We start from the raw sequence: 21,004 nt of genomic DNA, 5'->3' as shown, positions 1-21,004 counted from the left end.
GTTTAGGAGATAGGTCCATGGACGAACAATTTAAAGATTTAATAATTACATATCTTTTTACAGCTATCTTTTACTTTTGGCAAAGGTCATTGGTTTTTTGCTTACAGAAATGATTATGATGCTTCCTTTTTAAACAATTTTATGTAAGTCCAAAAAGTCACCAGCCGAAACCAAACCCAAACCAACTGCCATCGAGTTGATTCCAATTCGTAGTGATCCCATAGGGTTTCCAAGGCTGTAAATCTCTATGGAAGTCGACTGCCACCTCTTTCTCCCTCAGAGCCACTGGTGGGTGTGAACTGCTAACCTTTCAGTTAGCAGTCCATCGCTTTAACCAATTCACCACCAGGCTCCTTAAAGGTGACCATTAAGTGAAATGGTGAAAATGGTGACGGAATCATGGATCTGGGATTATTTTACCTCAAGAGGCTCAAAGATGGGCTTTGAGGAGTTGATGAATCGCCCAGAAGTTTATCCAGGATTTTGTGCTAATGTGAACTTTTTTTGGGAAGAAGGTCCATAGTTTTTAGCAAGTTCCCATAAAGGACCTTGACTCCCAAAATGTTAGGAACAACTGGCTTGGAATCAGAACTTCACTATTCAATACAGGAAGTAGCCACCATCGTGTGTGTCTACTGAGCACTTGACACATGGCTAGCCCGAATTGAGATGTGCTGTAAGTATAAAATACACACCAGGTTTAGAAGATTTAGCATGAAGGGGGTAAGGAGCCCTGGTGGCACACTTAAAGCGCTCAGCTGCTAAGTGAAAGGTTGGTGGTTCAAACCCACCAGCTGCTCCTTGGGAGAAAGACGTGGCAGTCTGCTTTTGTAAAGATTACAGCCTTGGAGACCCTATGGCACAGTTCTTACAGGGTCACTATGAGTTGCAATTGACTCAACAGCAATGGGGTTTTTTGTTTTGTTTTGTTTTTTAAGCACGGAAAAGAGAACACAAAATATCTCATTAATAATTTTATATTGATTACATGTTTAAATGATATTTTGGATATTGAGTTATACACATTGTATTATTAAAATAAATTTCACCTTTTTTTTTTAATGTGGTTACTAGAAAATTTGAAATTACATAGGTAGCTTGCACTTGTGGCTCACATTATATTTCTAGTGGACAGTGGTGTGCTAAAGTATAAGGCCAAGAAAAATAAAATAATCTCAGAAGTCTGTGAGAAATTACAACTATGTATATATTTAAAAGTATATTTATAAAGTAAAAGATTACAGTTTAATTTGGGAAAAAGATGCACTTCTGTAAAATACTGATTTAGAGACAGTGATAGAATATAAATTTTACTTTGTCCCTTTAGAAGCTTAAACCTTTTTATCTTTTCGATTCAAAGCTATAGTTTCCATAGATTCAGAGATAGAAAGCAGAATGTTTTGAGTTCCTGGGAAACTAGGTAAATGGATTACATATCTTTTTTTGTTTTTTTTGGTTAATCTAATCTACATCCACCAAACAACAAAGAGTTTATTGTATTTGCCTTGGGCCAGGCCCAGCTCCCACCTCTGTTTTATGACGCTTCATAAGGGTAATTAAAGTGTATAAAGTCTTTCAGAGTAACTCTTAAAGATTCCTTCTTGGCCTAAAGCTTCGGGAAGGCAGCTTTTGTCTTTGGGTCTTTAGGTCTTACTGGAAAGACAATGTTTCAGTGCAAATTAACTGGGATACCATTGTGACTTTTCTCTCTTCCATGCTTATTATCAAGGTTCGTACTCATCTAGAACATGCTACAGAAAATCATTTCTTATAGAAGCTTGTATCTTCTATAGCCAAACAATGAGTGGCTGTAGTTTTAAGTTTGTTCTATTATATAGTTCTGCATCTAACAACTTTATATTGATTACACGTTTAAATGATATTTTGGATATTGAGTTATATACATTGTATTATTAAAATAAATTTCAGCTGTTTTTTTTTTTTTTTAATGTGGCTACTAGAAAATTTAAAATGACATATGTGGCTTGCATTTGTGGCTTTCATTAGGAGATCTCACATTATAAGATCAAAGCCCGTCGCTCCATCTGCTAGCTCCCTCGTATACTGCTACCTTTTGCAATGCATGCCCTGTCTGGGTGCTATTTAATGGGTCAGCCCCAGGTTGTGAGTGAGTTTAGCCATACATTCATTTTTCTCATGGATATTGTATTTATGTGCACTGGTCTCTGTTCACTCCACTCCCTAGCCCCCCAAAAAACGTTAAAAGTAAGGCCTATTGGTCCCTAGTGTTTCCATAAAATGACGCCATTCAGATAAGATTTAACTGGCTCACAGAAACAGTTGTCATCACATTTACCTCAATGGGATGATGTGTTCTAACAAACTCCGGCCCCGGGCAACCACCATCCTAAGCATAATTTTTGGATCCTGTTCTCTCTTTGCTTCCGGGGAGCAGTATTTCAGTTCTTTAAAATGGCAAATGTTCCCCAGGCCAAGACAGGAGTTGTTAATGGCTGTTGTACTTTAGAATATTCTTTGGGCAGCAATAACAACCATCATTCAATACAGACAGTAATGTGTGGCCTCAAGGGCCCTGAGTATTGACTTAGTGCTTCACCGATTTAACTGTGCATAAGAAACACGTGGATCTTGTTAAAGTACAGATTCTGATTTACTAGCTCTAGGTGGAGCCTGAGATTCTGCATTTCCAGCTAGCTCCCAGGTGATGCCAGTGCTGCTGGCCACAAACCACACTCTGAGTAGCAAATGTTATTGTTCTTAGTTGCTGTCTAGTCGATTCTGACTCATGGTGATCCCGACTCATGGCGATCCCATGTGGGCAGAGTAGAACTGCTCCATAGGGTTTTCGAGGCTGTGACCTTTTGGAATCAGATCACCAACCAAACCTTCCACCTCACCAACATTTGGTGGGAAAAACTGGGGCTCATACTAGCTTCTAAAAATGCATTCAGAGAGGGGTTAAAATCAGACAAATCACATTATGCTTACTCTGATTTTAATACCTAAAATGAAAAACATGAAATTTTGCCTTGGAACCAAGAGTGTTAAACATACAGCAGTAAGAAGGTAGTATTGACAAATTTCGTCATTCTTGCCCAGCTTGGTGGATTACACACACAGGGACGTGTGCCTGTGTGGGTGTACTATGGACCATGGATGCAAGGTGTTCCAAAACAGCTGTGCTGGAGGGGCTCTCGTTCCATCCTGTCAACACCATAGAGGGGTCTTGGTTTTGTCATCTGCAAAATGGTAAGACATTACTTGCAACCCTCAGGTTTAACAAAGGGGCGTGATGAAGATTTAGGAGTTAAATTCTTTCTCATTTGGGGGCCATAATGAAAAGTTTATGAAAACATGCTTACGAAACTCAAACGTAATCCTCCTAAAATTAAAAAAAGAACAGAAAGAAGGAAGGAGAAAAAGAAAGAAGGGGCAAAAACCAAGAAACCAACAAACAGCTGGTCCCTCCCCCATTCTAACTTTCTTACTTCTCTAGCTTGGCTCCAGTGATAACTTCTTAGTTATCTTTACGGCTACTCTTTCTTTCACACCCTTTGCAAGTTATATAATTTAGTCCGTGTTTTGGTTTCCTTTCTTTTTCAAGGGGATTCTTAGGGATGGTAAAATTTGAAAATCATTGCTATGGGTGGTCTGGAGCCCTAGAGAGATTTTACTTTGTTGTTTTTGTAGATTGATTGATTCGTTTATGACCAAGAGATCACGTCATTAAATTCCCAGCCAATTGTCTATATAGGAAAATACCATGCAACCCTTTTGTTTATTCAGATCCTCTTTCCTAGAAGTTCAGCTAAATATCTTTTCTGTGCTGCCATTCACACACACACACACACACACACACACACACACAATACATATATACATATTATATATATACGTATATATGTGTGTATATGTATATATACAAACATTACGTAATATGTATGCACACATACATATATATATTTGTGTATGTTTTTAAAACATAGTTTTGAATCACACAGCTAATTAATGAATACACTCTCCTTGACCATTTCATTCTTTACAAATTCTATCACATTCATCTCTTATCATCTGCCCCATGCCACGTCACTGATACAAAACTTGTCCCACAAGCTGAAATCCTTAAAACTACATTCTAATACTCTCATTTTTATCAAAACATCATGCACTTGCCTACCAGATGGGTCCCCCTAAAGCACCACCCTGGTCATTTTCCTTCATAATTGAAAAGTTGTGCTGCAGAATTGTGACCAGGCTTCACCTAGGTGCCTCCTCAATACCCTTTATAACTGAATCTCATTTTCAAGCTGTTTGGAATGGTTCCCAGGTACATTTTCCAGCCTCCTTTGCAACTAAGAATTGGCAGATGAGACTGTAGGTAGAAGTTGTTGGGTTGGAACTCTGGTAAGGCCGCCTAAGGAGGTGACACACAGCTGGACAGCTCGTAATTGGAGTCCTCCCTTCCTCCCCCACCTCCCATTTCCTGCTGCCTAGAGTTTATGTATAAGGGCAGAGCTCCAGCAGCCATCTTGGGCCAGAAGGTAACTTTGATGATAAAGCCATATGCTAAGAACATCAACACAGAAAGATAGAAAGTACCTGAGTCCCTGATGATTATAGAACTATCCCAACTTTGTGTATTTAAGTTAACAGAGTTTTCTGTTATAGGTAGGCAAATCTAATCCTAATTAATATATTTAAGAATAAATTAAGACAAAATTCCTTAACCTGGATGTGGAGGCTTCTGTAATCAAGTTCTAATCATCTTGCCTTCCTCCCTAAACAAACCCTGAGCAATGTGAGACTGGTCTGCTCATTTTTTTTTTGGAAGATCTCTTTTAGCTACATGTATATATATATATGGAAACCCTGGTGGTGTAGTGGTTAAGTGCTACGTCTACTAACCAAAAGGTCTGCAGTTTGAATCCACCAGGAGCTCCTTGGAAGCTCTATGGGGCAGTTCTACTCGTCCTGTAGGTTGCTATGAGTCAGAATTGACTCGATGGCAATGGGTTGGGTTTGTTTTGCTTTTATATACATATAAATATATATATATATATATATCTAAAAAACACAAACCAGCAAATACATATTTGTTGGTTTTTATTTTTTTAAATATATACACACACACATTTGCTCAAAATGCTCATCCCATCAAGAATGGCCTTTCCCTGTTCTTTCTGCCAGACCAGATTTACTCATTCTAAAACGTACAATTCAAAGTCATGGTATTCCTGAGGTTGTTATTGAATACCTTTTGCTGTCTATCTAGGCTCTGAAGAAATATTTCCAAATGACTATGTCTCTTATGGTGTCCCGAATAATCAGTTAATCTTTCTCGTCCGTGTGTATTAACTTCCCCAACCAACCAACAAATGTGATGGCAGGAAACATCCTCCAACCTTTGGCTCTGTTGCTTGCACAAAATAGGTGTTTAATACATGTTTTTAAACTGACTCATTGAGAAACAATCCTGTGATGTCAAAAACTATTAACAGCTGGAATAAAGCCCTGTGAAAATGTGACCTTCTCACTCAGTTGAAAGGAATGGGACTATACTAAAGAATAGAACATGGTCTCAGGCCATATCAGGTGGACATGGAGTTGGCAACAGTGAGCTGAAATCTTGTCTTGAAGAAGGACACCAACAGACATAAACAGAGCTGAAGTAGACATTATCCTCCAAAGATACCTTTTGTTTTGCTAAAATTCTACTGGTTTTTTCTGTGACCTTCGGCTGTGCTCTCACTATGTAGTTGCAAAGATGTTCACAACATGTTTAATACAGGTTCAGACCTGTTCCAGAGAGTCAACAACAGGGATTTGACAAAGGTGAAGATATTTTTGGACATTCTAGATGTTCTGAAACATTCCCCAAGGAGACTCTCCCAACAACTGTGACACTTCAAGGCCCAAACTAGTTTCATTCTCTTCACAAATTTAGCTCTTTCTCCAATCCAGCCAAAGCAGTATGCTGATTCGTTTCAATCCATTGCATCTCCTCTTAAGAACAGAGGTTTGCAGATTGAAAGATCTGAATTAAAGCCAGCCCTGCCAGGGTCACTATGAGTCAGAATCGACAGCAACTGGTTTGGTTTTTGGTTTTCACCACTGTGGGAGCCCTGGTGGAGAAGTGTTTAAGCATTTGGCTGCTAACCAAAAGGTTGGCAGTTCAAATCCACTAGCTGCTCCCTGGAGACCCTATGAGGCAGTTCTATTCTGTCCTATAGGGTCTCTATGAGTTGGAATTGACTCAGTGGCAATGGGTTTCTTTGGTCTGCCACTGTGACAATGAAAGCTGTAGGCATGTTATCATTCTACCCTCAATTTCCTTCTCTGGAAACAGAGAATAATAATATACACATTAAGGTATTTGCTATTTTCCTTTCTCTCTCTCTTTTTTCTTTTTTTTGTCCAGTGCCACCCATAGGGAAAGAAAAGGAGATATAACTCAGATCAGGATATTTTCCCACTCAACAGCCTTTACAAATAGTTTGGTTAAAAAAGTCAATGGGTTGGACTTTAATTATTGTTCTTTATTCTTGTGAGTAGTTAAAATCTGACTATATGTAAATTCTATTTTCCTAAGACCATTTAGGAAATAAGTAAATCTATAAATACATAAATAAACTAAAAAACAAGCCATAAATACACCAACTTCAACGGCGTTGGCTCTGTGAAAATCACTTGACCAGAGTCACTGGAATGGGCAAGACACACTGTTTCTTTCTTGGTGCTTTCCATTTGGATCAGTTGACTCTTAATGATTTGAAGAAATGGTTCCTTCCAAACGGGCAGAAAATTGTAAAGAAGCAAATCAAATTGTACTCAAACTCTTAGATTGTGGAATTTAACGTCTCTTCTTGTGTTCACTAAGCTACACTGGTTGGATAAAAATCTCTTGCTACATTAAATTTGGTTTGATTAGTAAATAAGTACGTTTATGCAGGCAAAGCACGGTATGTGTGGGTTACGAGAATGTCTTGGTTATTTAAAAAGTTCTTTTTTACAGATGATTCAGTTTTACCACAGCTTCGTTAGTGTTAATGTGTGACTTCACCCTTTGTTGGGAAATCACTCAACTTATAGACAGTTTGTCCTTTCTGAAGAAAAGTAATACAGCTTCAAAGCTGGAACATTTGAACATCTTCAAATCCTTCCTGCTCCGTCTACATGTGACCCTCTCTTGCCATTTACCAACATCATTTCCTTTGTAAAAACATTTCCCCATTTCCCTTGCTCTTCCCAGCCCCAGTGTTCTTACCTGGCTCTAAAAAAGTAGAGTTGACGGCCTCAGCCTATGTCCTTAGCTGCATTTCAACTGAAATAATTACCTTCCATTTTCCTGCCTGACTTGGAAAACGCACAAATGGAAAAATTTAGATAGGGTTGTATCAAAGTATTTCAGGGAAAAGATAGTGCTTTTTAGACAGTCAAAATGCCTTATTATAAGAATTTAGTTACAAGGTCAATTGTTTGATAATACCTGCCACATGCTGAACGCAAAAAGACTGAATCCATGGTTAGCCTATTTTGCAGGTGTCACTTGAGGCCTGTCTTCTAACCTGCGTCACCAAAATTCCACTGAGTTAAGATATATGAAAAGAAATCTTGCATTTTATAGGTCATTGAAAAACCATTCAGATGAGTATGAGCAAAACACTAAAATATTATGAAGAATTTCCCCAGCATTATTAATATCAGTTGTTGTCGAGTCAATTCCAATTCATGGTGACCCCATGTGTGTCAAAGTAGAACTGTGCTCCATAGGGCTTTCCATGGCTGATTTTTTCAGAAGTACATCACCAGGCCTTTCGTCTGAGGTGCCTCTGGGTGGATTCGAACTGCCAACCTTTTGGTTAGTAGCTGAGCATGTTAATAATTTGTACCTCCCAGGGACTTTGCATTATTAATACCAAAACCAAACCAAACCCATTGCCATCGAGTAGACTCCAACTCACCATGACTCTATAGGACAGCATAGAACTACTCCCACATTATTACCAATACACGTTAAGATAATGTATGACAAAAATGAGGTTTACATCTGTAAAATAGAGATTATAGAACAATATAAAATCCCAAATTAAAGAACAATATCTTCCAGTTTCTCTCGGCAAGGGTCAATACAGCACTGAATGGAGAGCCTACAATGGCCAATTATAAGCTCAGCACCTCCAGAATGTCCCAGGCTTGTTTGGATCTTCCGTCTTTCTCACAGTGGTCCTGATTGGGTCAAAGCCCTGGAATGGGGCCCAGAAGAGACCCTTCTTTGGTGGGGTAGGAGTTGAAGCTAAGACTAACTATTAGGCTGAGTCCAGATCAGAGTGACCCTGCAGACAATACGTGCAATACCAACCTGGACCCGTGTCTGCACACTCATGAGCTATAAGCCAGGTGTGCATAAAGGAGTAGCGTTCCAAGTCATATGAATGATTAATGAAATAAATAACGTACACCCAAATGTATGTATAATACATGTAATATTTGCCATACCTTTTTCATTTGTGGAACCCTTTATATACATGAAATCTGATCTAGAAGCCTAATATCTAAACAGATAAAAGTCAAGCTGCCTCTTGGATAGATGACTGAAATGCTGCCAACCTCCCAGCACCCTTCCCAGCGGAGGCTTTTAAAGGGCTTCTCAGATCCTCCAAAGCTTACAGCACCCTATCTGGAAAATGGCTTGTCTCTGTGGCTCCTTATACTATATCTGCTGCACAGCAGAAGGGCAATAATTCTTGGCTCCCATGATCCAATGGAATCAAGTATTGTACCTGGGATCTCCACCCCCAGTACTTCCATATATCACACCTAAGCCATGTTACAGGCTGGAAAGCCTGAACAGATACTTGCTTACTTGCTCCATTTTCAGATATTCTCTGGTTTTGGTGATTATCAAACAAAGAAGAACAGTAAGATCTCCTATTTTCTGAAAATTGTGCATAATGACCTTAGACCCGACTCAGTAAAGAGCCCACTCAGCTTCAAGAAAGTTGATCAAACTCACAAATCTGGCCACAGCAGTTTTATCTACTAAATGCCTAATTTATTGTTTTGTTTTATTTTCCCTCTTGGTTTTCATTTTTTAAGTGAGGTATAATTTACATAAAGTAAAACGCATAGATGAGTTTTGACAAATGCATACACTCATGTAACCTATACTTTTATAAAGATATGGAACATTCTAGAAAATTTCCTCATGCCCCTTCCCAGTCAATCTCCTCTCCTCCCCAAGGTAACCACTGTTTTAATTTTTATCACTATACACTAGAAATCACCTTTTCCAGAAATATAAATGGGTTCATAGCATGTGCTTTTTTGTGTTTAATGCCTTATTATTTGGACATCCATAAAAATATTCTCCAAGTTTCCTTATCTGTGAATTGAGGAGAATGCACAGCAAGAATGGTGTGCAAGTATCCTGAGGAGCCCTAGTTTTCCTGGGGGTGGGGCTCCTTGATCGGGGATGGGGTGAAGAAAAGGCTGAGGAGTGAGGTTTGTGGCTACCCTTTCACCTTCAAACAGAACAGCTCTACTTTCATATCTCTTACAAATTGGGGTTCACTATAAGATTTTATTTTATGGAAAAAGAAGTTAGAGAACCACAGGTCTAGATGATTCATAGTGATTTCTCTCCCTTGAACGTTCCATAAATTACAAATACTGTTTTCTGATAAGAAAGCTGTGAGTGGTTTCCCCAAGGGAGGGCTGGGAGACAGAAGCAGCCAGACTGGGGGCTCCAGGTGAGGGCCCGGGCATTCAGCACTGTAATATTAGTACTGGTTACAATCAGATAGCACCACCCAAACTGAGGCGCCTGGACAATAAGCCAGGGGCCATGGGGAAGGGGAGGCACAAAGGCATCATTGAGAAGACCCAACTCCTGCAGCCAGCAAGTATTTCTATAGACTCCACCAGACCCTGGCCAAGCCTGAATGCCATCTTAATGGCCAGAAAGACATTTTTTTCATGCTTAACTTTTAAACTGCCAAAAATAATAAACACAGCAAGGAAAGTGCTGACACAGCTTTAACTACAGAGACAAACTGAAACTGTGTTGTTATAATAAGGTAAGCAAACTGGGTTCCAAGTTACAGCCTGGGACTCCAAACAGGCCACTCAATATTACAAAACACCTCGGGACTAAAGGGAGGATTCAGGGGGTCTGTCGGTAAAGAAAGTGGACCTATGGCAGGTATTTATGCCCCATCTGACTTGCTCTAATTTTTGTGCCTGTTACAGTATAACGCTCAAAGAAAAGATGCATTGAGAGGAACTCTGCATCTTCAGCCAGCACAGTTTCCCCACATAACAAGTGAAAACCAGGCTCCTTTCTCTCACTGTTCTATTATTATTCTTTTCCCCCCAAGGGAATTGGTAGCATACATTTCTCCAGCATGTTTTAGCCCATTTCATGTTCTGTATTTCTCCTGAACACCGACAGAGCCCAAAACTATGTTAAATAACAGCATCAACACCACACATTAGGACGTAATTGCCACAACACTAAAAAAATGACAATTAGTGGCAAAGATCATGAGTCTGCAAATGGTGAAGTTATGACTGACAGCTGACCTTCTTATCCATCAAATCACGTGAGGAACTTGGCACCCACGCAGAACGGCCAACGGGAGGAAACTGCAGATCTGGAAAAAAGGAAACACAAGAAGATTAATAGGTTTTTGTTTTATTTTTTTTAAGTTCCTCAGCACTTGATTAATCTGCAACTGCTCTTCTGTGTTTAAATAGAATCTGGTTTCAGAGCTGTCTCTGATTTTGAATAAATGCAAATAGATTTAGATGAAATCTCATTCTAAGGGGTAGAGGGCTTCAGAGAAAGAGACTTTAATACAAGGACTGTAACGGCACATTACAGACACAGGATCACTTTTGTGGATCTCAAAGACCTACTTTTCTATGGAGTGTCAGGGACAAAAGCTAGGAGTTTTGGATTCCCAGCCTGGGAAGATGACTAGGAGGCAAGCGTGAATCTTAAGCTGTCTAGATACTTGTGCTAAATAGGGTCCAACTGTCTTTCAGCAGATGGTCCCTTGGATAAGCCTTAACAAATAAAATCTGCAATGGTGCCATGGCGGGGTCATTACCCTACAGCCCTGAATGAAACGTCACGATATGCACTGGCGCATGAAGCTATGGAGTTGCCTATATTATTTTAAGCTCACTTATATTGGGATCCCTTCCTGCAGGTATAATAAGAAAGGCAGCTAAACAGACCACGGCATCTGCTCATGCAGCCGACCATGTCTCTAAGTGTCTGTCTGCACAGCAAGCAAAAATCTGATTTTCTACTAACTGTGGTCCCACCGTTTTTGTTGTGGGCAACTTAGAAATCACAGAAACATAAAGGTTAGTAGAACAAATGTCTAGGTTCCCATCACCAGACCATTTGTAACATTTTAAATAGACCATTGTTAACATTTTGTCGTATCTGCTCAATTTTGTTTGTTTTAGTTAAAAAACAGAGCATAAGTCCCTCTGCAACTTCAGCCCAAGCCCAGACCATGAATTCAGTTTATATCTTTCCCGTTCACGTCTTCTACATTTAAATACATATATATGCAGTGGCGTCACTAGGGTTGGTGTCACCCAGGGAGGTAACTCATGGTGCCACCCCCTTCATGCTAATCACCACAATATTTAGCTAAAATACCAGAAAATCTGACAAGATCAGTGACTATAAAAACACCAGCAGCAACGAAAACAACAGTGCATGCTTGTAGTGCGTGCAGATGAAACCACATGATTCGAAGCACCATTGTAATTGGATAATAATGACAGCTCTGACCTGAGCCCACTGGAAGGTTCAAAAAGTAAATTAGCATAGAGTATTAGCTTTGTAGGTATATTGGTACATGTAAGCTGGGCTTATGAAAAATTTTTTTTGTTATAACTACAGGGATATTTTTATAGAAAAAATAATACATTTCTGCTGAAACACTGCACAAAAATTTTATAGACAGTCATCTTGGGGTCACCCCCTCTGACAGTGTCACCCTGTGCGGTCCACACTTCCTGCACACCTCTAGTGACGCCACTATATATTCAGGGCAATAACGAGTGCTTATGTGTTTTTAATTTACCTAGAAGATATGAACTTAATGTATGTGTAATAACATTCTACAGTTTTGACTGAACATCATGTCTCTGAGATTTAACCCTGTTGATCTATTAGAGCTCATCCCCTTTAAATGCCACACTGAATAGATACACTCAGTCATTGTCTTTTTACCCAGCATCCAACGTTTATGGCACCATAAAAGCACTTGATATCTCTTTAAAGTGGTTATTGGTTTTGTAAGGGTGTGTATACATAAGTGTGAATGTGTGAATTTTCTTTGCTATTCTACTCTGAGCTTCTCAAGAGTGCTGCCATGTCCTTGTTTTTAGAATGGTCCTTCCACACTAGTGACTCCATGTAGCATGGACACTCAAGATGCTGAAAGTTTGTTAAAAATGGATCTGCTTATTAATTTTCTTCCCTTTTAAAACAATACTAAGCAAGCATTTGGAGTTGTATTTATCTATTTTCTATTTCCTTCAAAATTCTTCTCCACTGCTTTCGTCATAAATGCTCAAACCAAAAGTGACATCATACAGACAATCAGAAATTCTGATAGTATTAAGCTGAAGACCAAGACCCTGACGAAGCATACCCTAAAAGTATTCTCAAGTACTAGTTGACAAGATCAGAAAGAAGTTTGCTTTGTTACTGTTATTATGGCTTTATGGTGATCATGATTAAAAACATACCACTACTCCTGATACTCATATCTAAAAACAGTACCTTCTGTATAAAAACAATATCAGGCCTTGATATATTTTCTGAGGATATAATTCTGATTTAAACTTTGAAGACTATGTATGAACTTGACTCAGTGATAACAACATAAAAATTCTCAACGAATTATTAATAATACTAAGCAGTTTTACACATAACATTTATTAAGCATACTTTATGGGCTGGGTTGTGCAAATTATTTCACTTAGTTCAATCTTCACAATGATCACCTGGGCAAGTATTATTAATAACCCCATTTTCCAGATGAGGAACAAAGAGGCAAAGAAAGGTTACGTACTTTGTCCAAAATTGAACGAGAAGAGGCTAGCTAGGAATCTCGCCCAGAAAGCCTTGTTCTAAATTACTGAGAATAGGCTCAGGTTTTAATGATAAAATTGCAAAGAAGAAAACTGAAAAACAATGTCACTGAGGTTCCAAATTTTTATATAATGCAACCACACAGCATTTCTTTCATGGTGTGCCTCAAACCCAGAATGAACCAAATTTGAGTTCTCCAAGTAGACAAATCCAAAGTAATTTCCCAGTGATGAAAGACATTTAAAGCAGCAAGGTCAAGCCTTGGACTCTTCCAACTTAAACATAACCATTTTGAATTCTTCTTTTCTTTAGAAAAATAGGGAGCTGGGATTTTGCTCATGGCTCAAAGGAGACTGTCCAATTTTGTTTACACAAGATTCAAAGCAAAAGCAAGAATCACTCCCGGGACAACTTTAGCCCAGAATATGTCTTCTTTACACATTTTTAATTGCGGCACAAATATATTAACAGTGTGGTTATTTTGTACTTTCAAAAGAATCTTTTTTGTAACTGAGTTATATTTATATTTGGAATACATTTATTTCTAGGCATGAAACAGTTCATTTTGTTAAGGCATCTGACCTGAGGTGAGGTTGGCACAATTTCCCAAGACTGCTTCCAATTAATGCAAATTGAAGGTTAAAGAATAAATAAAGTCCCTTTAACTTGGTTTACTATTATGTTATTTATAAATGGCTCTTTACTTGGTCCTTTTTTTTTTTTTGACAGTAACTATGTACAGATGAAACTGTCCAGAACAAACCAGCAAATCCATAATGTGTATTTTATTGCAAAGATTTAATTTAAAAGAGTTAATCTTAATGGCAAAAAATTAATTTTATCTATCCATATTTTTTTAGTCTCTGTTCGCTCATCAGAGCTCTGGTGGTGCAGTGGTTAAGCGCGCTCAGCTGCTAACCGAAAGGTCGGTGGTTCAAACCCACCAGCTGCTCCACGGGAGACAGATGTGGCAATTAGCTTCCATAAACATTTACGGCCTTGGAAACTCTATGGGACAGTTCTACTGTGTCCTACAGGGTCACTATGAGTCAGAATCAGGTCTTTGTTTGGGCTTGGTTCTCTCACCAAATCCTAATGGAGCCTGAGATAGACGGATTTCATTGCATTAATGGCCTTCATTGTTCACCCCACTGTATCCACCATTTTGCCATGTGACTTTGCAGTTCCTCTCATTAAAGAGGTTGAATCTGTTTTCTTGTCCTTTGATTCTGGTTTTGGCCATAGGACTTGCTTTTGCCAACGGAATGTTAGCAGACTTGCTGCATGCAGAGGTTGGATAAGCTTCTTGGCATGTTTACGTGTTTTCTTTTGTTCCACTGTCATCACCATAAGAATATGCCTGGATTAGCCTGTTGGGGTTACAAACATGGAACGGAGTTGGCTCACTTCAGTTATCTTGACCAAGGGCAACCTAGACCAGCCAAGTCCCATACAAATGACAGCACCCAGCCAAGATGAGCAGTCACCTAACTGATGTACAGCTGACCACAGATGCATGAATGAGCCCAGCTGGGACTGGAGGGACCATCCAGACCACCCTCAGATGCTAATAAATGCTCATTGTTTTAAACCACTGAGTTTTGAGGTAGTTTGTTACTATCCCAGGTAACCCTAAGTAATGTTATTGTGCTCTGGATAACTGAAATAGGTCCTAGCCCTGCTTCACTCAAAAAAGAGAGGCCCATAGAGAAGATGATTTTAAAATTAGTTAAGAAAATTCAGCAACTATCCACCAAATGTCAGCTGTATCAGTCAAGGTACAACCAGGAAAATATAAACCAGTCTAAGTATTTAAACAGAGGGACTTTAATGCAGGGGATTTATTACACAGGTGAAGAAAAAGATGAGAGGCCAAACAGGGGAGAACGAGGCATCCAGGAGTTCCATAGTGGCAGGAAACCCCAAAGCTACAGGGACAAAAAAAGGAGCCTTGAGGACAAGGTTGCCCAGCAGAAGCTGAAAGCTGGGTGGGTCCTCCAGGAGGAACTGAAGCCACAGAGGAGACCTAGCTGCTCTCAGAGATACTGTCTGAGGCAGAGCAAGCTGGGAAGAAACACCCGAGCTTCTTCTTTCCTTCTGTTTTCCAATCTCCTTCCAAAACCTTCCAACAACTAAACTCAGATAGAGGCCAATTAACCCAGGAACCTGGGCAGCAATGACCCTCAGGATGCAGCCCTCAGGGCAGGTCAGGGGGAAGGCAAGGAATGGATCTGAAGGCAAACAGGCAAACTCACCAAGATGATGTGTAAAGCCCTATGCAAGGTATTGTTCAGCAGTAAGTGCTACATACATAAAAATAACTGAGAATTAGAACAGATACTGGGCTTGAAGGTTGGAAAGGGCCCAAATAGCGGGGAACGAGGGAGAGGATGTTCAGGCAGCAGCACCTGTGGGAGCAAAGGCAGAGAGGCCTGCAAGTGCAGGAAATATTGGGGAAAGCAAGCATAGGCAGTCCCCAGGTTACAAAGGTCCTATTTACGTACAATCTGTAGTTAAGAACCAACCCCCATAAAGCTCATTACATTAAAAATTCCAAGTACGTCCAATAGTTTGTAATAACAAACAGGCGCTACTTTGCAATGAGCATCAAAACATATTCTTATTACTATATTACTATGTTCAAGATATTTTAGTGTATCTGGAAGCGTTTCTTTAACATTTTTTATGCCTAGAAAGGTACATTATATACTATATAGTAAGACAAACATTTGACTAACTTATGTTAAATATGAACCATACCTAATTGCTCCAATTTACGTACAAATTCAACTTAAAGACAGATCTAGGAATGAAATTCGTTCATAATGCAGGGACCTGCCTGTATTCTGGTTTGGCTTAGACAGTTGTGTATTTGTGAGGAGGCAGCAGTAGGGGAGAGTGAGTAATGAGACTACAGAGGCAGGAACAGAGGTAGAGCTTGAAAGATTTTAGATTCCAGTCTAAGCAGATTGGACTTTGTTCTGAAGGCAATAGGAAATTAAATGGTTCTGAGCAGAGAGTAATATGACCCAAACTGTGAACGGTGTAATATTCTATCAGGAAAAGTACTCTGATAAAAATTTGAGGGTTGGATTGAAACAGTGGGAACTAGAGTAGAGATTATTAACTAAGTGCAGGCCTCAGGGAATTAACAATCCTCCTGAAATAATCTGTGGAAATTTGTGTAAGCATTCAATGTTCTGAGAGATGGTATTCTGAGAGATTTTCAATGGAGTCCATGACCTCTGACCCCACCAAAAATTTTAAGCAGGGAAGCCAACTAGAAAGCTCTATAATAATTCCTTTAATGAGGATAAAAAATGTAACAGTGGCAGCGGGAACAGAATGTATAAATAGATATAAACACTTACGAAGCACTGTCTAAACAAATGATCTGGATGAACATGAACAGAAATAAACAAAGCCCAGAGATACTGAAAGAGTTAACTCTGGGCGACATCCATCTGCTGTCCCCTTCCCTTCCCCTGTAAAATAGAGGAAACAACTGATGTTTCCAAGATACTAAAAAGATTTACTAAACTGAAAAGTTCCAAGATAAATAGGTGCCATTGTCCGCTTCTCATGCTCATCACAGACATCACTAATCAAATGCAACTGTTTTTACTGCTGAGTCCAAATGCAAACCGGAAATCCTTTTGAAATAGCACCCCAGACAGCCACTGCTGAGTGATTCAAGGTGAAACTTAAACACCATCTCTGCTATAAGATTTTACCTAGAACTACTATTTTTTATCTAATGTATTGACTGGTCTTCAATTTTGTAAGGATGAAGTACCAATGAATGGGTTTATGTGGCAAAATATATTATCATAATAAATACATTAACATATATATAAATACACATATACCTATCGCAGTAATACTTATTAATATGATATGCATATGAGTATTTATATGCATATTTCCCACGTGTGAGAAATTTACTTATACACAGTTAGGTCACTAGCTAGCTCTGACCCAAGCTCATGAATCCATTTAATGTTAATTCAAAGCAATTAACACAGATTTGAATTAAGCTGAATTAGGGGAAAAAACTTTACAGAAATCAAAGCTTATTCTATTATCAAATCATTATAGTAAAGTTTTTAAGTCAGTATATCATCACAATCAGCTATTAATGGTGTCATTGTCTGGTAAATTCTTCTTAACTCCGATCACAGGAAAGGAGGTCCACAGCGTTACCATGAGCCACCCTCCTTTCAGAACATGGTGACCTATGATTTGGCATTTGAATGAAAGTCCCTATAGTAGCCTTCAAGGAGCCCTGGTGGCACAGTGTTTAAAGTGCTCGGCTGCTAACCAAACAAATCAGCAGTTCGAACCCACCTACTGCTTGCTCCATGGGAGAAAGATGTGGCAGTCTGCTTCTGTAAAAGATTTACAGCCTTGGAAACCTTATGGGGCAATTCTACTCTGTCCTATAAGGTCACTACGAGTTTGAACTGACTCGATGGCAGAGAGTTTGGTTTTTGATTTGTCATATGGTGGCTTTCTAAAATTGAGAAATTTTCCATCAGACATTTGAAAACAGGTGTAACTATCAGAGTTACACCTATATAGAATGATAACAAAGTGAGATTTTAATAAGCCAAATTTTCTTCTTGGGAGTTTTGATCAGCAAGAACATAATTACTGTCCATATCAACATGGAGACCTTCCTTACTCATCTCAACCTCAAACCCCAAAACTTGACTTGTTTAATTCCAAACAAATAACATTTTGGAAAATTGTCTATAAATAAAAATATTTCCATGAAAATGGAAAAAAAAAACTCTAATGTAAATAATATCCAGTAGTACTTATTTGACCATGACCCACAATAAAAAGTACATTTTAATCTGCAACACATACTTATACACATACATAGATGTGTGCATGTATATCTTTGTGTATGTTTCACTTTGAGGACTAAGGAGCGCCTGACCCAAGTCATGGTATTTTCAATCGCCTCACGCGCATGTGAAAGCTGACCAATGAATAAGGAAGACCAGAGAAGAACTGATGCATTTGAATTATGATATTAGTGAATAATATTGAATATACGGCCAGAAGAATGAACAAATCTGTCTTGGAAGAAGTACAGCCAGAACGCTCCTTAGAAGTGAGGATGGTGAGACTTCATCTCACGTACTTTGGACATGTTATTAGGAGGGAAAAGTCCCTGGAGAAGAACATCATGCTTAGTAAAGCAGAGGGTCAGTAAAACAGAGAAAGACCCTCAATGAGAGGGTCTGACATAGTGGCTACAACAATGAGCTCAACAATAGCAACGATTGCGAGGATGGCACAGGACTGGGCAGCATTTCATTCTGTTGTACACAGGGTTGCTACGAGTCAGAACTGACTCAACAACACCTAACAACAACAACAATAACAACATGTACATCTTTACTAAACAAAAATTCCATAAATAATATCCTTACTCATGTGATACACTTGGTTATTTTCTACTCCATTCTACTCTACTGTATTCTGTTTTTTATATACTATTTCATTATTTCAATGAATGATTATTTGAATAATTCAATAATTCAAAATCATTTTATATGCGATTTCAGTTTAAAAAGTTAGTTATGACCTGCTAAATTGATTTCATGACCCAACTGGTAGTTTAAAAACACTGTAGACAATGACCAAAGTACTCTGACTTTATTCACCAATGTAAACATATCCACCAAAGACCAATCCTGTGCAATTTAGCAGAGGAAAAAAAAAAATCCCTTGGCTCAATTTCTAGCATCCAGGATGAAGCCAAGGTTTGCTGAGCCAACTTTTGTACTTCGTGGTTGACAATGACTGAAAACTGAAAGGCAGAGATCAAATTCTCACTCTCCATCTCAACACATCTCTTCCGCTAGGTAATTTATACCATGCAAGTATCAAGCTATTCAGTTTTGCTGTCATTTACTGCTCTTATTCCAACAGCAATGGAAACACAAGATCGGTTTACTGTCTTCTCTCTTTGGTAGGATTAGATTATTCTCCCTCCTACCTCTTCAAACAAGGATGGCATTCACCACTTTAGAAGCCACTGCTGGAGGATCTCCAAACAAAGTGTGGCAGGGAAACCACTACCCGTAAAGGAGCAATAGCAGAATCGGGCAATTGAAATTGTCAGTCAAGATTACACAGCAGAACAAATTTGTAATGATTCTTTTGATCGAGTGACCACAATTGGAATTGGAGCAACATAATTAAAGGTGGCTTAAAAAACAAACAAAAAAAGACTCCAAATTTAGTGGTAATCTACCAAAACAAAGCTATTTATTAAAAATAAAACAAAGCACTTTATTCTATTTTCTCTTCGTAAAAGTAAACAACAACAAAACAAATACTACAAAATCATCATACTAGAGGTCTTTGGAGGCTTTTTGCCAGTACTCTGGTACTAGAAGAGTCTTACACGTGACTACTTCGACATCTCTCCATTCATCCACTTACTGTGTACCCTTCCACCCAACCCACCTCCACCCATCAAACTAGTAAAAAATTACTGACTGCATCAAAAGCCTGAAGTGTTTCATGACCTTTTCAGCATTTCTACTTCTCAGAATTTATCTTACATAAATGATCATGGCTATATACAAAGATTTAGTAACAAAGATGCTCATGTGCTATTATCTAAAAGAGCAAAAGGCTATAAAGATATACAATTAATTGATGAAAGTGGTGATCTCTGGTTATTAATGATTTAAATTTTATTCTGTATACTTACCTATAGTTTCCAATTTTTCTAAAATAAAAATAAAGCCAAAAAATTGAAAATAACACATAGAGAGCACACTCATGTGCCAGGCACTGTGCTTGATACTGAGACAGTATCAAGGTGGAAGGCTATTACAAGGAAGGCCAAAGGAGGCACATACATGATCATGTCCTGAGTCATGCTTTCAGAGTGCTCCAGTGTCCACCTCAGGAATGCAGAGTACAGCTAACGACTCCATGCGCCTCAGGTTCCTCAAAGGTAAAATGGGGATAATAACAATACCAAATTCACAGAATTGTCATGAGGATTAAATGAAGGGATTAAATACTAAAATCTGTAAAATGCTTAGAAAAGTACCTGGCACATGGAAGTATGATATAAGTGTTAGCTGTTATAGTTATTAGAACGCTGGCCCAGGCAACTGGGAGATATCTGTCTGGTTTCATGCTGATTCCAACGCACAGGCCCAGGAAAAGATGTGTTGGTTCCAAGTGTCCCCAAAAGTTCTGCTCCACATTTGGAGAGTCAAAATGGGTGAACTAGTACCTTGGGATGGGTTTAGTTTTGTGAATAGTAGGTTGAGAAATAAAATATGTGTATAAAATGTCTGATGAAGTTTATTTCATTATTTTCCAACCAAATAAAAACAATGATCAAGTTTGTAAAAACCTCCAGAGAATAATTCAGCATCACAGAATTCCAGTTAAGACCTTAGGAAATAGATTTACCCACAACTAGATCGACCCTCTTCAATGACTGAAACTCACCTTCCAACTAGCGAATCACTGACTCATCAAGTCATCTGCCTTTACTCTAACTGCCTGCTGGAAAGCAAAACTAAATCCTCTCTTGAGGAAAATAATATCAGCCAGGGACTCAAGATATTACTGTGCTTTTTTTTTTGTACAAAATGGCCAATGTTTTTTTTTAATGGTTTTTTTAAAAAAATTTTTTTTCTTTTTTATTATACTTTAGGTGAAAGTTTACAGAACAAATATTTTCTCACTAAACAGTCAGTACACATATTGTTTTATGACATTGGTTAACAACCCCACGACATGTCAACACATTCCCTTCTCGGCCTTGGAGGACCTTTTTTTTTTTTTGGTGAAAATATACATAGCCAAAGATACACCATTTCAAAAATTTCTACATGTACAATTCAGTGACGT

The 21,004-nt window shown here is 38.6% G+C and overlaps 1 protein-coding gene across 1 annotated transcript in view; it reads right to left on the bottom strand.

Moving 5' to 3' along the window:
* THRB (thyroid hormone receptor beta) overlaps positions 1–21,004 on the bottom strand; it is a 422,642-nt gene that overhangs the window by 224,738 nt on the left and 176,900 nt on the right. Inside the window, exon 3 of the mRNA XM_004377378.2 lies at positions 10,564–10,634. The gene's annotated coding sequence lies outside the window, so the exon portion shown is untranslated. The remainder of the gene's footprint in view (positions 1–10,563; positions 10,635–21,004) is intronic.

Source organism: Trichechus manatus, unplaced genomic scaffold (assembly GCF_000243295.1).
Source record: "Trichechus manatus latirostris isolate Lorelei unplaced genomic scaffold, TriManLat1.0 scaffold00049, whole genome shotgun sequence".
Lineage (NCBI taxonomy): Eukaryota > Metazoa > Chordata > Mammalia > Sirenia > Trichechidae > Trichechus > Trichechus manatus.
This window is presented reverse-complemented; position numbering and strand designations above follow the sequence as displayed.